The sequence below is a fragment of the Ranitomeya imitator genome, chromosome 2 (assembly GCF_032444005.1).
Source record: "Ranitomeya imitator isolate aRanImi1 chromosome 2, aRanImi1.pri, whole genome shotgun sequence".
Lineage (NCBI taxonomy): Eukaryota > Metazoa > Chordata > Amphibia > Anura > Dendrobatidae > Ranitomeya > Ranitomeya imitator.
In genome coordinates, this window is record NC_091283.1 from 555944872 (window position 1) to 555959400 (window position 14529).

The following is a 14529-nucleotide window of genomic DNA, read 5'->3' on the forward strand; positions in this document are numbered from 1 at the left end:
TTTATCCAGTGATACTTCTCTACACTTGGACTTTATTACAATTTTATCCATTAAGCCCTGCATCTGTAACCACTGGTGTATATATTTATTTCTCTGCGTCTGTGCTCAGGAGCCTTGGTTTAAACTATTTTTTCGTTCATTTTTACATCTTTTACCCATAAAACAAGATTTGTTTACTCTCAGGAGTTCTTTCCACCCTTTCTTGTGATATTTGACCAATTTGAAGCGATAATTGGTGTGATAAGACTCCCTTTAAAAGATATATACTGTATGTACTTTAAAAAACAAACAAAGAATCAAATACAAAAAACATATTAAACTTTATTACTTCAATTACATAATTAAACTTCTCCAAATTGTAAATATATTAGTAAATAAAGTACATAAAACATGTACTATATTAAATGCAACCTAACATGAAAATCCACTTTTAGATATTAAATACTTACTGTATCTCCATACAAAAACCCTCCATATTCTCTGTTGAAGGTCTAAATGAGTTATGTCTGAACAGTTTTGTGCAAAATAATAGAAGTATGTTTAAAACAACTGAGAAAAAGCTAAATTCTTATAATGGCATTTATTTCCGTAAACACAAAAGGCACTAGGAGTATTGCACATTCAATTCCAAATGAAAACAAGAGAAACTATCAATTTTTAAACTAAAAATGAAGAAAAAAAATAGGTAGTTAAAAAAAAGTGCCTGCATTTTCACTTATAATTGCAAATATTTACAGTCTAAACTGAAACTTGTTTGTTACAGACTTAGCTTGTCTTTAAATCACAGAGTTAATATTTAGTTGTATAACCTTTACTTCTGATAACTGCTTTACATCTGTGTGGCATGGAGTCAACTAACATCTGACACCTGCAAACAGATATTCCAGCCCAAGCTGACTGGACTACATTCCACAGTTCTGTCACAGTCTTAGGTTTTGTATCAAAAACAGCATTATTGATGTCACTCCACAAATTTTCAATTGGATTGAGATCTGGGGATTGGGCTGGCCACTTCATAACATCAATCTTGTTGGCCTGGAACCAAGATGCTGCCCACTTGCTGGTTCGTTTACGGTCGTTGTTCTGATGGCATATCCATTTCAAGGGCATTTCTTCTTCAGCATAATGCAACAGGATCTCTTCCAGTATTTTGATATATTCAAACTGGGCCATGGTACCTGATATGCGAAAAATGGGCCCAACTCCATAGTATGAGAAACACCCCCAAACAATTATGCTTGCACCTCCATGTTTTACAGTCTTCATAGTGTACTGTGGCTTGAATTCAGTGTTTATAGGTCGTCTCAGAAACTGTCTGCAGCTTTTAGACCCAATAAGAACAATCTTGCTCTCATCTGCCCATAGAATGTTGTGCCACTTCGTTTTAGGCCAGTTAATGTGTTCTTTGGCAAATTGTAACCTTTCCAACACATGTCTTTTTTTCAGCAATGGTACTTTACCAGGGTTTCTAGCAAATAGTTTGGCTTCACGTAGGCGTCTTCTGATCGTTGCAGTACTCACAGGTAACTGAAGATCATCCTTGATCTCCCTGGAACTGATCATTGGGTGCTTCTTTGCAATTCTGGTTATTCTATGATCTATGCGGATGGTAGTATTTCTTTTTCTACCACGTGTTTCAGGTGTTGTTTGCCATTTTAAAGCATTGGAAATCATTTTAGCTGAGCAGCCAATTATTTTCTGTACTTCTTTATATGTTTTCCCTTCTCCAATAAACTTCTTGATCAAAGTTCTTTCTTCTTCGGTACAATGTCTGGAACGACCCATTTTACTCACTGAGCAAGGGCAGGTAGAACATTTGGTGCCTTCCCTCTTGAAATGATGCCAATAATCCACACCAGTTTCTTCACAAAATGAATGACCTCAGTAATTGAACTCTACACTGCTATTAATTAGAATATCTACCTTTCAATAAAAGGGTCAATTATATCCTAGTAACAGCGTGCAGGTCATGACTGTTCATTCTGTTTGATGCCCATTACCCGCCTACACCTACAGTAGTCATGAATGTTTTTTCCCCATGTTGCAGGATTGCTGGAGCGGCAAAACAGAAGCTGCAGAGGTCAGGTGACTAGGGGTCCAGAATAGAAGAAAAACAATAGGTGGGTCACCTGTGCTGCTGATTGAGATCCAAAAGAATGGTCCGGAATACAAAGTAGTCTTGATGCGGTTTTCTTTTCAACAGGTTTTGAAGTCTTTAGACATCATAAGGATATAACCACATGTATAAGGGGTCAGTTTTGTTACTGCTGCTGGACCAGCTGCTGCCTTTTATTATTTCAGTCCTTGGCTCCACACTGTTGACTTTGCATTTTGACTGGAGAACCCCATTACATTTACAGAATATTCCATTCAATGATGAACTGCCAAATGTTGGACAACCATAAAATACCGGTAGAAAACCTGTAAATACATAAATTTAAAAAAAATCAATGAGCATAAAATCTAAGCTGTAGGTGCTGAAACTGCTGTAAAGGGCTTTTTTTTTAATATTTAAAGGGCATCTGTCAGCAGGACCAAACCTCCTAAGCTGTCTTTATGGGCATGCAGGTCGTAGACCGTTGAATAAAACGACACCTAGATATCTGCAATCCGCTGTTAAGCAGTTTAGATCTTTGGTCCGGACACTGATCTCTGCATGGGAATCTGCACCTGCGTACAAAGCATCATTTAAACTACAGGGGCATTACTAGAGTGAGTTATGTAGATGAGGCGAGTGGGTTGTCAGCCATTACATGTCTCACTGGTAAAGCCCTCTTTCATTTAAAATAAGCTATGGAGGGAGATTCTCTAGGACTTTGTGTCCAGTCCATAGAACTGATCAGCTCATTTATATTAATAAAAATTTGGATTTCTCTGCAATAAGACATCAGATCACATGTCAACATATTTTATTAAATTTTCATGCCCATGTAGACTGATTAAGAGGGCTGATACAACTACCATTCATTGGGGGTCCACAAACTGTCTCTTTAGTGATGTCAGCAACCAGCACAGCTCAATTCCCTGAGTGGTGGCCATTCTTGGGTACTGCAGTTCAGCACCTATTCACATAATTTAATTTTACAATATTAATAAAAAAAATGTAAACTTTCATATGAATTTAGAACAATGCAGAAATTAGTATAAATATAATTTATGTTACATCAATATAACACCCTTATTAAAAAAAAAAAAAAGTGACAACCAAGGTATTCTAGAGCTGATAAATCAGTAACCTCTCATGTCCTTTACACATATTAAACTACTTGCCCTTTCATAAATGTTATTCAGACTTTTTTTTACTTACTAATTATTGATCATTTATGAAAAAGTCATCCTTGGAAAAGAAGTGTGGAAAAATAGAGGAGTCAAATCTTTGGCTGACTTTTTTCTCCAGCCCTTGGACCCCCCAACATTCCAATAAAGAACCTATACTAAATGATGTTATCAAAATCTTAAGCCAGGAAACCCCTTTAAAATTTAAACTTGAATTCACTTAACATTTTTATTATGGTAATGCTTTTAATTCTAAGAACTTTCTATTGACAACTGCCACTAGATATACCATATATACTCGAGTATAAGCCGAGATTTTCAGCCCATTTTGCGGCTCTGTATCCAGCGTCCTCTAGCTGTGACGCTCAGGTTACAGGGCGCGGTGACGTAGTCCGTGTACGCCCTCTGCTGAGCGTCAGTGCTGGAGACGGAGCCGCACGAGGAGCAGGTAAATATTGAAAGCGCCGGCGTCCTGAGCGAAGAGAGGTGAGTATGTGATTTTTTTTTTTATTGCAGCAGCAGCATTATATATTGGACAGCTTTATATGGAGCATCTATGGGGCAATAATCAATGGTGCAGAGCATTCTATATGGCACAGCTTCATGTGGAGCATCTATGGGGCCATAATGAACAGTGCAGAGCATTATATATGGGGCACAGCTTTATATGGAGCATCTATGGGGCCATAATGAACAGTGCAGAGCATTATATATGGGGCACAGCTTTATATGGAGCATCTATGGGGCCATAATGAACAGTGCAGAGCATTATATATGGGGCACAGCTTTATATGGAGCATCTATGGGGCCATAATCAACAGTGCAGAGCATTCCATATGGCACAGCTTTATGTGGAGCATCTATGGGGCCATAATGAATGGTGCAGAGCATTATATACGGGGCATAGCTTTATATGAAGCATCTATGGGGCCATAATGAACGGTGCAGAGCATTCCATATGGCACAGCTTTATGTGGAGCATCTATGGGGCAATAATGAATGGTGCAGAGCATATGTGGCACAGCTTTATGTGGAGCATCTATGGGGCAATAATGAACGGTGCAGAGCATTCTATATGGCACAGCTTCATTATGACCCCATAGATGCTCCATATAAACGGTGCAGAGCATTCTATATAGCACAGTTTTATATGGAGCATCTATGGGGCCATAATGAACGGTGCAGAGCATTATATGTGGCTCAGCTTTATATGGAGCATCTATGGGGCCATAATGAACGGTGCAGAGCATTCTATATGGCACAGCTTTATGTGGAGCATCTACGGGGCAATAATGAATGGTGCAGAGCATTATATGTGGCACAGCTTTATGTGGAGCATCTATGGGGCCATAATGAACGGTGCAGAGCATTATATGGGGCACAGCTTTATATAGAGCATCTATGGGGCAATAATGAACGGTATGGAACATCTATTTTTATTTTTGAAATTCACCGGTAGCTGCTGCATTTCCTACCCTAGGCTTATACTCGAGTCAATAAGTTTTCCCAGTTTTTTGTGGCAAAATTATGGGGGTCGGCTTATACTCGGGTCGGCTTATACTCGAGTATATACGGTAGTTTGGACATTAGCCATCTACTGGTGGGTTATTGCTGAGCAATTTTTTTTCTTTTTTTCGTTAGATCAGGACGACAGGAGAAGAGGTGTTAGCAGATGCTAACAGAAGTGCACTCCAGGGAGATTTTTGGGCAGCAACATCCCATGTGACCAGGAAGTGAAGACACTATAGCAGCAGAGCAGTAATGAGAAGAAAAATCACACTGGAATAGGGATTACTAATTAAAATAAAGGTACATCATAGTATTTTCTCCTCTATTTATGGAATAAGCCCTTTAAAAATTATCAAAATGAAATAGCACAAAATCATAAAACAATCCTTCTATATTATTATTACACTGCACCCACACATACAAATGATACACCATTTGAAAGGTAAACTTAACCCCTTCAGCAAAAAAATAGCCAAACAAACCACACATCCACGATGTGATCACAAAATACAGCCTGAAAGGGACCGGACAGGTTCTGAAACCACAGATTTTCCATATTATTGGACAGTCATTGAAAGGTTGATCTTCCTTCTAAGGTTGCAGCTTATTGGTGACCTGGAGTCACCTCTGGTTTCAAGTAAAAAAAACTGCAGTATTGACATACGGTAATTCAGACTGTACATTGTTTCCCGATGGGACAGATTGGTGGAAACAACCTTGCAAAAATTGAAAAAATAAAATCCAACCGTAGGGGAAAAAAGGTAAAATAATCTGCAGATATTACTTTTTTTTTTTTTTTTAAAGGGATATTCCCAATTATTATACAATACGCCCAGTTATGGGGTCATTCTCCTTCATCATTTTTACTGTCAAAGTGGCACTGCTGTACAGGGAGCTGCTCCGTTCACATACATAGGGCTGTGTTGCACTTCCCTACACTGCAGATAGATGGCAGTACTGCTGTGGAGGGGAAAAAATGCTGCTGCCCCTGACAATCAGACCCCTTCTGATCAGTAAGGGTGGGATCAAAAATCGGTCCATTTTACACGGATGAGAATCCCAGAAATGTTCCCTGAACAGTGATCCGTATGTCAAACGTGTGCAGTGTGAGGATTCAATTTTCTCACATGTAAGCATCCGTGTGACATCTGTTGGATCCATGGGCTCAAATATTCGTGAAAATTTATATATATATATATATATATATATATATATATATATATATATATATATATATATCAGAGAGACGCATACCCCTCTGTGTTCATCATCTCATTGAATACATTTATATTTGACCAGCTTAAATTTTCCTGAAATTGCCTGCGCCCCTGACAACCAATGTGCGAACATTTTGCACGGGCCAACTAGTTTTAAAGTATTAATACAATTTTCCAGGCACATCATGAACCTAAATACATTTGAACCTCGCAATTTTTATGTGTTGTCCATAAATGCATGCCTACCAATATGCTTTCATCATTAGTACAGTCATGGCCAAAAGTATTCACACCCCTGCAATTCTGTCAGATAATACTCAGTTTCTTCCTGAAAATGATTGCAAACACAAATTCTTTGGTATTATTATCTTCATTTAATTTGTCTTAAATGAAAAAACACAAAAGAGAATAAAGTAAAAAATTGATCATTTCACACAAAACTCCAAAAATGGGCCAGACAAAAGTATTGGCACCCTCAGCCTAATACTTGGTTGCACAACCTTTAGCCAAAATAACTGATCAACCGCTTCCGGTAACCATCAATGAGTTTCTTACAATGCTCTGCTGGAATTTTAGACCATTCTTCTTTGGCAAACTGCTCCAGGTCCCTGATATTTGAAGGGTGCCTTCTCCAAACTGCCATTTTTAGATTTCTCCACAGGTGTTCTATGGGATTCAGGTCTGGACTTATTGCTGGCCACCTTAGAAGTCTCCAGTGCTTTCTCTCAAACCATTTTCTAGTGCTTTTTGAAGTGTGTTTTGGATCATTGTCCTGCTGGAAGACGCATGACCTCTGAGGGAGAACCAGCTTTCTCACACTGGACCCTACATTATGCTGCAAAATTTGTTGGTAGTCTTCAGACTTCATAATGCCATGCACACGGTCAAGCAGTCCAGTGCCTGAGGCAGCAAAGCAACCCCAAAACATCAGGGAACCTCCGCCATGTTTGACTGTAGGGACTGTGTTCTTTTCTTTGAATGCCTCTTTTATTCTCCTGTAAACTCTATGTTGATGCCTTTGCCCAAAAAGCTCTACTTTTGTATCATCTGACCAGAGAACATTCTTCCAAAACATTTTAGGCTTTTTCAGGTAAGTTTTGGCAAACTCCAGCCTGGCTTTTTTATGTCTCGGGGTAAGAAGTGGGGTCTTCCTGGGTCTCCTACCATACAGTCCCTTTTCATTCAGACGCCGACGGATAGTACGAGTTGACATGGTTGTACCCTCGGACTGCAGGGCAGCTTGAACTTGTTTAGATGTTAGTCGAGGTTCTTTATCCAACATCCGCACAATCTTGCGTTGAAATCTTTTGTCAATTTTTCTTTTCCGTCCACATCTAGGGAGGTTAGCCACAGTGCCATGTTCTTTAAACTTCTTGATGACACTGCGCACGGTAGACACAGGAACATTCGGGTCTTTGGAGATGGACTTGTAGCCTTGAGATTGCTCATGCTTCCTCACAATTTGGTTTCTCAAGTCCTCAGACAGTTCTTTGGTCTTCTTTCTTTTCTCCATGCTCAATGTGGTACACAAAAGGACACAGGACAGAGGTTGAGCCAACTTTAATACATGTCATCTGGCTGCAAGTGTGATTTAGTTATTGCCAACACCTGTTAGGTGCCACAGGTAAGTTACAGGTGCTGTTAATTACACAAATTAGAGAAGCATCACATGATTTTTCGAACAGTGCCAATACTTTTGTCCACCCGCTTTTTTATGTTTGGTGTGGAATTATATCCAATTTGGCTTTAGGACAATTCTTTTTGTGTTTTTTCATTTAAGACAAATTAAATGAAGATAATACCAAACAATTTGTGTTTGCAACCATTTTCAGGAAGAAAATGAGTATTATCTGACAGAATTGCAGGGGTGTTAATACTTTTGGCCATGACAGTATATAAAAAAGCACAAATAATACAAAATACGGCTATAACCTCATCTCTGATCACATATTATATGCAAAAAAAAAAAAAGGTTAATTTGTAAAAGCTCAAAAAGTCACATTACAATTAATACATCATTTACCTTCTAAATAACACACCGCACAAAGCTGCAACAGAACAGTTGTCATCAAATCCAAATGTGCACATACATTACACAACTGGGATAAAACAGAACACCAGTCTGGAATGCAATAATATCTACCCATGCAAAAGAGGTGTATATATTGCAGAAGAAATGAAAAAAACAAGTGCTATCACAAAAATCAGCTAGATGCATGGAAGCGAGCGTTATCTACAGAAGCTAAAATGTGTATATGACGATGCTTACTTAGCATGCCTTCATTTTCTCTGATCTGTGAAATCAGATTTGATATCAACTTTCTAAAACTCATTACCACATGAAAAATACAAAAGTAGCAAACAACCTCTTAGTAACATACACATCAAACCAATACAAACCCCAAAATTTCATAGATTGTTTTAGGTAGGTAGCCAGTGTCTTTCAATCAATAAATGCAAAATTGAACTGCCTGGCTCATTCAGTTCTTGCGTCTTAGGCAGACCTTTTAAATTAGCGGTAGTTTGATGCCAAGACATGATCGATGGGTGCTGAGGTTTTGGCCGAGAAGCAGTGTCCACTGCACTCTCAAAAATCATTTTCACAAGAAGATTTTCTTCAATAATGTATACATATTCAGGTAAGGTGAATCAGATAAGACTAAAGGTGAAAAAAATAACCTTTCAGCCCATCAGGGGTCTTAGTCAGAGGTCACAGAGTATCTGAATCACATAAATGCAGAGTTTGGAGACACAGACGTGTATGGTTGATGTAATCCGTTCAGCTAAGAATCAAAGTGTAGTAATGCAGGCTAGGGTTGAGCGAAACGGATCGTTCATTTTCAAAAGTCGCCGACTTTTGGCAAAGTCGGGTTTCATGAAACCCGACCCGATCCCCGTGTGGGGTCGGCCATGCGGTACGCGACTTTTGCGCCAAAGTCGAGTTTCGTATGACGCTCTTGGCGCCATTTTTTCGGCTCCGGTTGGAAAGACAATCTGATCCAGTGACCATCTCCGAACCATAGATATGTTTGGAGAAAGCCAGGTTTGGGACCCGCTGGTCGCCTGGGTCAATGGAGATGGTCAGATAAGCCAGGTGGTGGTGGCTTTGGACCTTGTATGGACTCTATGGATAGTTCTTGGTCATCTCCCTATGCTTGTCGTTACCTCTTCTCTGTGTGTATCACAGGTGGAATAGCGACCCTGGGAGCTGACATCATGTCATACTGGAATTACGTGAAGACGCAGTGATCTTTTATATGCGCTCATGTGGCTTTGGACCTTGTATGGACTCTATGGACAGTTCTTGGTCATCTCCCTATGCTTGTCGTTACCTCTTCTCTGTGTGTGCATCACAGGTGGAATAGCGACCCTGGGAGCTCTGACATCATCTCATACTGGAAATACGTGGAGACGCACTGATCTTTTATATACGCCCATGTAACCAAGCAATCCCAGCCATGGTGAGATTGTTCTGTTTGCTATTGTGTGTTGTGGTTCAATAAAGTATTGCCACACTGTTTTACCTTAACCCTGTGTTGTCTGTGTAGTGTATTGCCCACTGGGAGATAGAGCGGGCGTTCAGTGGTATGAGCCGTGGTCCATGCAGTCTTGCTAAAGACAGCCGGGCCAGCGGACGAGAGCACCCACTGACCCAGTTTCTCCACAGTAATTTTTTTTTTTTTTTTTTTAGTATTGCCAACTTGCTTCCAGATCACGTCAGTCTGTTATCAGTTGGCTAAAACAACCATTCTCTGTTAATTTTTTCCAAAAAAACACTGTGCACACAAGCATATCAATACATGTACTAGATGTGTAACTAGAACTAAAGATGGGATCAGACTGCATTCCGAGAAATTAGAAAACCGTTTCCCAGACTGTCATGACTCCTTTGCACGAGGGTCTACTGCTGAAGTTAGTAACCTCTAAACACACTGGACCGTATGCATTTAACAACTAGTTCATAGAAATCTTTTACAAAACCATGAACCAGACCACATCACAAAAATCTGGATGCTCTAGGCAACCAGTCCAATTTTTTTTTTTAAATGACATAGATCATTATGAGGACTAAGCCTAGGGTTGCAAATGCACTGAATAATACACAGAAGGGGCGCACATGTGACCAGAGCAGTAGAATGCATGTCATGTGCGGACTCCAGCCCACTGCAGAGACGGTTGGTTGGCATTATAGAACTTACAGAAACCTGCTTAGAGAATTTTCAGTGACAACAGAAAGCAATTTAGGCTGCCTGCTGGGATCTAATAGGCTTGCAATATAGATCTTACGGTGCATTGTTTCAAGATATCATTAGTTTAATAGACAGTTGCAATTCTCTGTATACCCATATTGAAAAAGCTATAGGCAAAATGTAATTATGGTCATTTTGTGCTTTTAGTCCGTCAAATTTTGTAGACAATTTTGATTAAATTTTAATCTTTTCAATCCAGTTTCTGAGTTACATAAAGTAATGCTCAGAATCAAGGTGTATAGAGCCTAAGCAGTCTGACATTTATACATTCCGAGGACGTCAATCTTTAGCCCCCAGAGCTTTTCTCAGTTTTGTGTTTTTGTTTTTCACTCCCCTTCTTCCCAGAGCCATAACTTTTTTTATTTTTCTGTCAATATAGCCATGTTTTTTGCGGGAAGAGTTGTACTTTTGAACAGCACCATTGGTTTTACCATGTCGTGTACTAGAAAATGCGAAAAAAATTCCAAGTGCGGTGAAATTGCAAAAAAAGTGCAATCCCACACTTGTTTTTTGTTTGGCTTTTTTTTACTAGGTTCACTAAATGCTAAAACTGACCTGCCATTATGATTCTCCAGGTCATTACGAGTTCATAGGTGAGGGCTTATTTTTTGCGCACCAAGCTGACGTTTTTAAGCATAACATTTTGGTGCAGATCTGATCTTCCCGAAAAGTGAAAGTGATGCAGGTCTCTGAAAATAGAAAGAAAAACATTTTTCCTTACAAATTTCTGAATTTTTTTTCCACCACTTAAATTAAAGGGAAGGTGCCACCAGTTTTCTTGTATTTTGTTTTTTTTTTTTAAATTAAGCTTAACATAGTAATTAAAATGTATTAATGCAATGTTTGCACTGTTTGCAAACATTTCTATATGAAAAATATATATTTTTCTACAAATATACATATTTACCACTAGGGGGAGCATTTTCCGTTTTAGACCTCAAGCAGCTATAGTAAGATTTAGCAGCTCTGCCCCAGGGATATTAGACCACCCAAAAGGGGAGGGAAATGGTGATGTCAGCAGTTACTGTCCCAAATTTTCTGCTAACAGTAAGAATGAAGAGCAGCATCACAGGGCAGCACCATTTTGTGTGTGACTGCCCTGTGACCTGCTATCACCAGCAGTTACTGCATCAGAGGCACAGCTTGGTTACAGAGGAGCAGAACACAGTGGGCTCAGCAGCATTTTTTGCGAATAACATTCTTGCCACCCCCCTTCCCCCAACTTAATCCCTGTCCTGTCAGCTGCCCTGCTCTCTCTCTCCAGGTGTCACCTCCCTCTCTGCAGGCTGTGAGTGCAGCTTACAGGAGATCACAGGGACTGTGTGTGAGGGGGAGGCAGAGACACAGCAGGAGAAGCACACAGGGCAGCATGTGAGGAGCAGAGGATGTGTGCCCACTGTGCCCAGGACGTGCCTGCCTGGAGTACAGAGGAGCAGTGAGCGCTTCTTCTGTCCTGCGATAGAGAGTAAGTGGAGCTCGGCACATAGCACAGGGCTATAATAAAATGGCAGCCAGTCACACCTACAGCAGTGAGTTGTGCAGCCCACAGAGGCGTGCCCAGCTCACTGCTAATGCTGCTGCAATGTTACAGATAGGAGATAATAGACCGGCGCTGACCCTATGTCCATGGGGTGCCGTAATCTGACACTGATAGTGCCCTGCTACTGCTGCAAAACCAAGATGTCAGCCCCCAGTGCATTCTTTAACCCCTCTGTGACCTTAGACGTACTATCCCGTCGAGGTGCCCTGGGCTTATCTGACCCTGGACGGGATAGTACGTCATAGCCGATCGGCCGCGCTCACGGGGGGAGCGCGGCCGATCGCGGCCGGGTGTCAGCTGCTTATCGCAGCTGACATCCGGCACTATGTGCCAGGAGCGGTCACGGACCGCCCCCGGCACATTAACCCCTGGCACACCGCGATCAAAGATGATTGCGATGTGCCGGCGGTGCAGGGAAGCACCGCGCAGGGAGGGGGCTCCCTGCGGGCTTCCCTGAAACCCCCGGAGCAACGCGATGTGATCGCGTTGCTGCGAGGGTCTCACCTCCCTCCCTGCTCCCTCCAGGCCCGGATCCAAGATGGCCGCGGATCCGGGTCCTGCAGGGAGGGAGGTGGCTTCACAGAGCCTGCTCAGAGCAGGCACTGTGAAGGCTGCAGCGCTGCATGTCAGATCAGTGATCTGACAGAGTGCTGTGCAAACTGTCAGATCACTGATCTGTGATGTCCCCCCCTGGGACAAAGTAAAAAAGTTAAAAAAAAAATTTTTTCCAAATGTGTAAAAAAAAATTTAAAAAAATATTCCAAAATAATGAAAAAAAAATATATATTATTCCCATAAATACATTTCTTCATCTAAATTAAAAAAAAAAACCAATAAAAGTACACATATTTAGTATCGCCGCGTCCGTAACGACCCGACCTATAAAACTGTCCCACTAGTTAACCCCTTCAGTAAACACCGTAAGAAAAAAAAAAAAAAACGAGGCAAAAAACAACGCTTTATTATCATACCGCCGAACAAAAAGTGGAATAACACGCGATCAAAAGGACAGATATAAATAACCATGGTACCGCTGAAAGCGTCATATTGTCCCGCAAAAAAAGAGCCGCCAGACAGCATCATCAGCAAAAAAATAAAAAAGTTATAGTCCTGAGAATAAAGCGATGCAAAAATAATTATTTTTTCTGTAAAATAGTTTTTATCGTATAAAAGCGCCAAACCATAAAAAAATGATATAAATGAGGTATCGCTGTAATCGTACTGACCCGAAGAATAAAACTGATTTATCAATTTTACCAAACGCGGAACGGTATAAACGCCTCCCCCAATAGAAATTCATGAATAGCTGGCTTTTGGTCATTCTTCCTCACAAAAATCGGAATAAAAAGCGATCAAAAAATGTCACGTGCCCAAAAATGTTTTCAATAAAAACGTCAACTCGTCCCGCAAAAAACAAGACCTCACATGACTCTGTGGACCAAAATATGGAAAAATTATAGCTCTCAAAATGTGGTATTGCAAAAAATATTTTTTGCAATAAAAAGGGTCTTTCAGTGTGTGACGGCTGCCAATCATAAAAATCCGCTAAAAAACTCGCTATAAAAGTAAATCAAACCCCCCTTCATCACCCCCTTAGTTAGGGAAAAATAAAAAAAAAATGTATTTATTTCCATTTTCCCATTAGGGCTAGGGTTAGGGCTAGGGCTAGGGTTAGGGCTAGGGTTAGGGCTAGGGTTAGGGCTAGGGTTAGGGGCTACAGTTAGGGTTGGGGCTAAAGTTAGGGTTTAGATTACATTTACAGTTGGGAATAGGGTTGGGATTAGGGTTAGGGGTGTGTCAGGGTTAGAGGTGTGGTTAGGGTTACCGTTGGAATTAGGGTTAGGGGTGTGTTTAGATTAGGGTTTCAGTTATAATTGGGGGGTTTCCACTGTTTCGGCACATCAGGGGCTCTCCAAACACGACATGGCGTCCGATCTCAATTCCAGCCAATTCTGCGTTGAAAAAGTAAAACAGTGCTCCTTCCCTTCCGAGCTCTCCTGTGTGCCCAAACAGGGGTTTACCCCAACATATGGGGTATCAGCATACTCAGGACAAATTGGACAACAACTTTTGTGGACCAATTTCTCCTGTTACCCTTGGGAAAATACAAAACTGGGGGCTAAAAAATAATTTTTGTGGGAAAACAAAAAGATTTTTTATTTTCACGGCTCTGCGTTATAAACTGTAGTGAAACACTTGGGGGTTCAAAGTTCTCACAACACATCTAGATAAGTTCATTGAGGGGTCTAGTTTCCAATATGGGGTCACTTGTGGGGGGTTTCTACTGTTTAGGTACATTAGGGGCTCTGCAAACGCAATGTGACGCCTGCAGACCAATCCATCTAAGTCTGCATTCCAAATGATGCTCCTTCCCTTCCGAGCCCTCCCATGCGCCCAAACGGTGGTTCCCCCCCACATATCGGGTATCAGCGTACTCAGGACAAATTGGACAACAACATTTAGGGTCCAATTTCTCCTGCTAACCTTGGAAAAATACAAAACTGGGGGCTAAAATATAATTTTTGTGGAAAAAAAAATATTTTTTATTTGCATGGCTCTGCGTTATAAACTGTAGTGAAATACTTGGGGGTTCAAAGCTCTCACAACACATCAAGATGAGTTCCTTAGGGGGTCTACTTTCCAAAATGGTGTCACTTGTGGGGGGTTTCTACTGTTTAGGTACATTAGGGGCTCTGCAAACGCAATGTGACGCCTGCAGACCATTCCATCTAAGTCT

General features: G+C 40.8%; 1 protein-coding gene across 3 annotated transcripts in view; it reads right to left on the reverse strand.

Moving 5' to 3' along the window:
- Positions 1-301: 301 nt before the first annotated feature.
- The window catches only part of RBM12 (RNA binding motif protein 12), a 99001-nt gene continuing 84773 nt past the window's right edge, over positions 302-14529 (reverse strand). For 2 of the 3 annotated variants that reach the window (XR_011318402.1, XR_011318401.1), the window contains exon 4: positions 302-2421. The gene's annotated coding sequence lies outside the window, so the exon portion shown is untranslated. Of the gene's footprint in view, positions 2422-10807; positions 10942-14529 lie in introns of all 3 variants that reach the window. The other variant, XR_011318403.1, reaches the window with a different exon arrangement.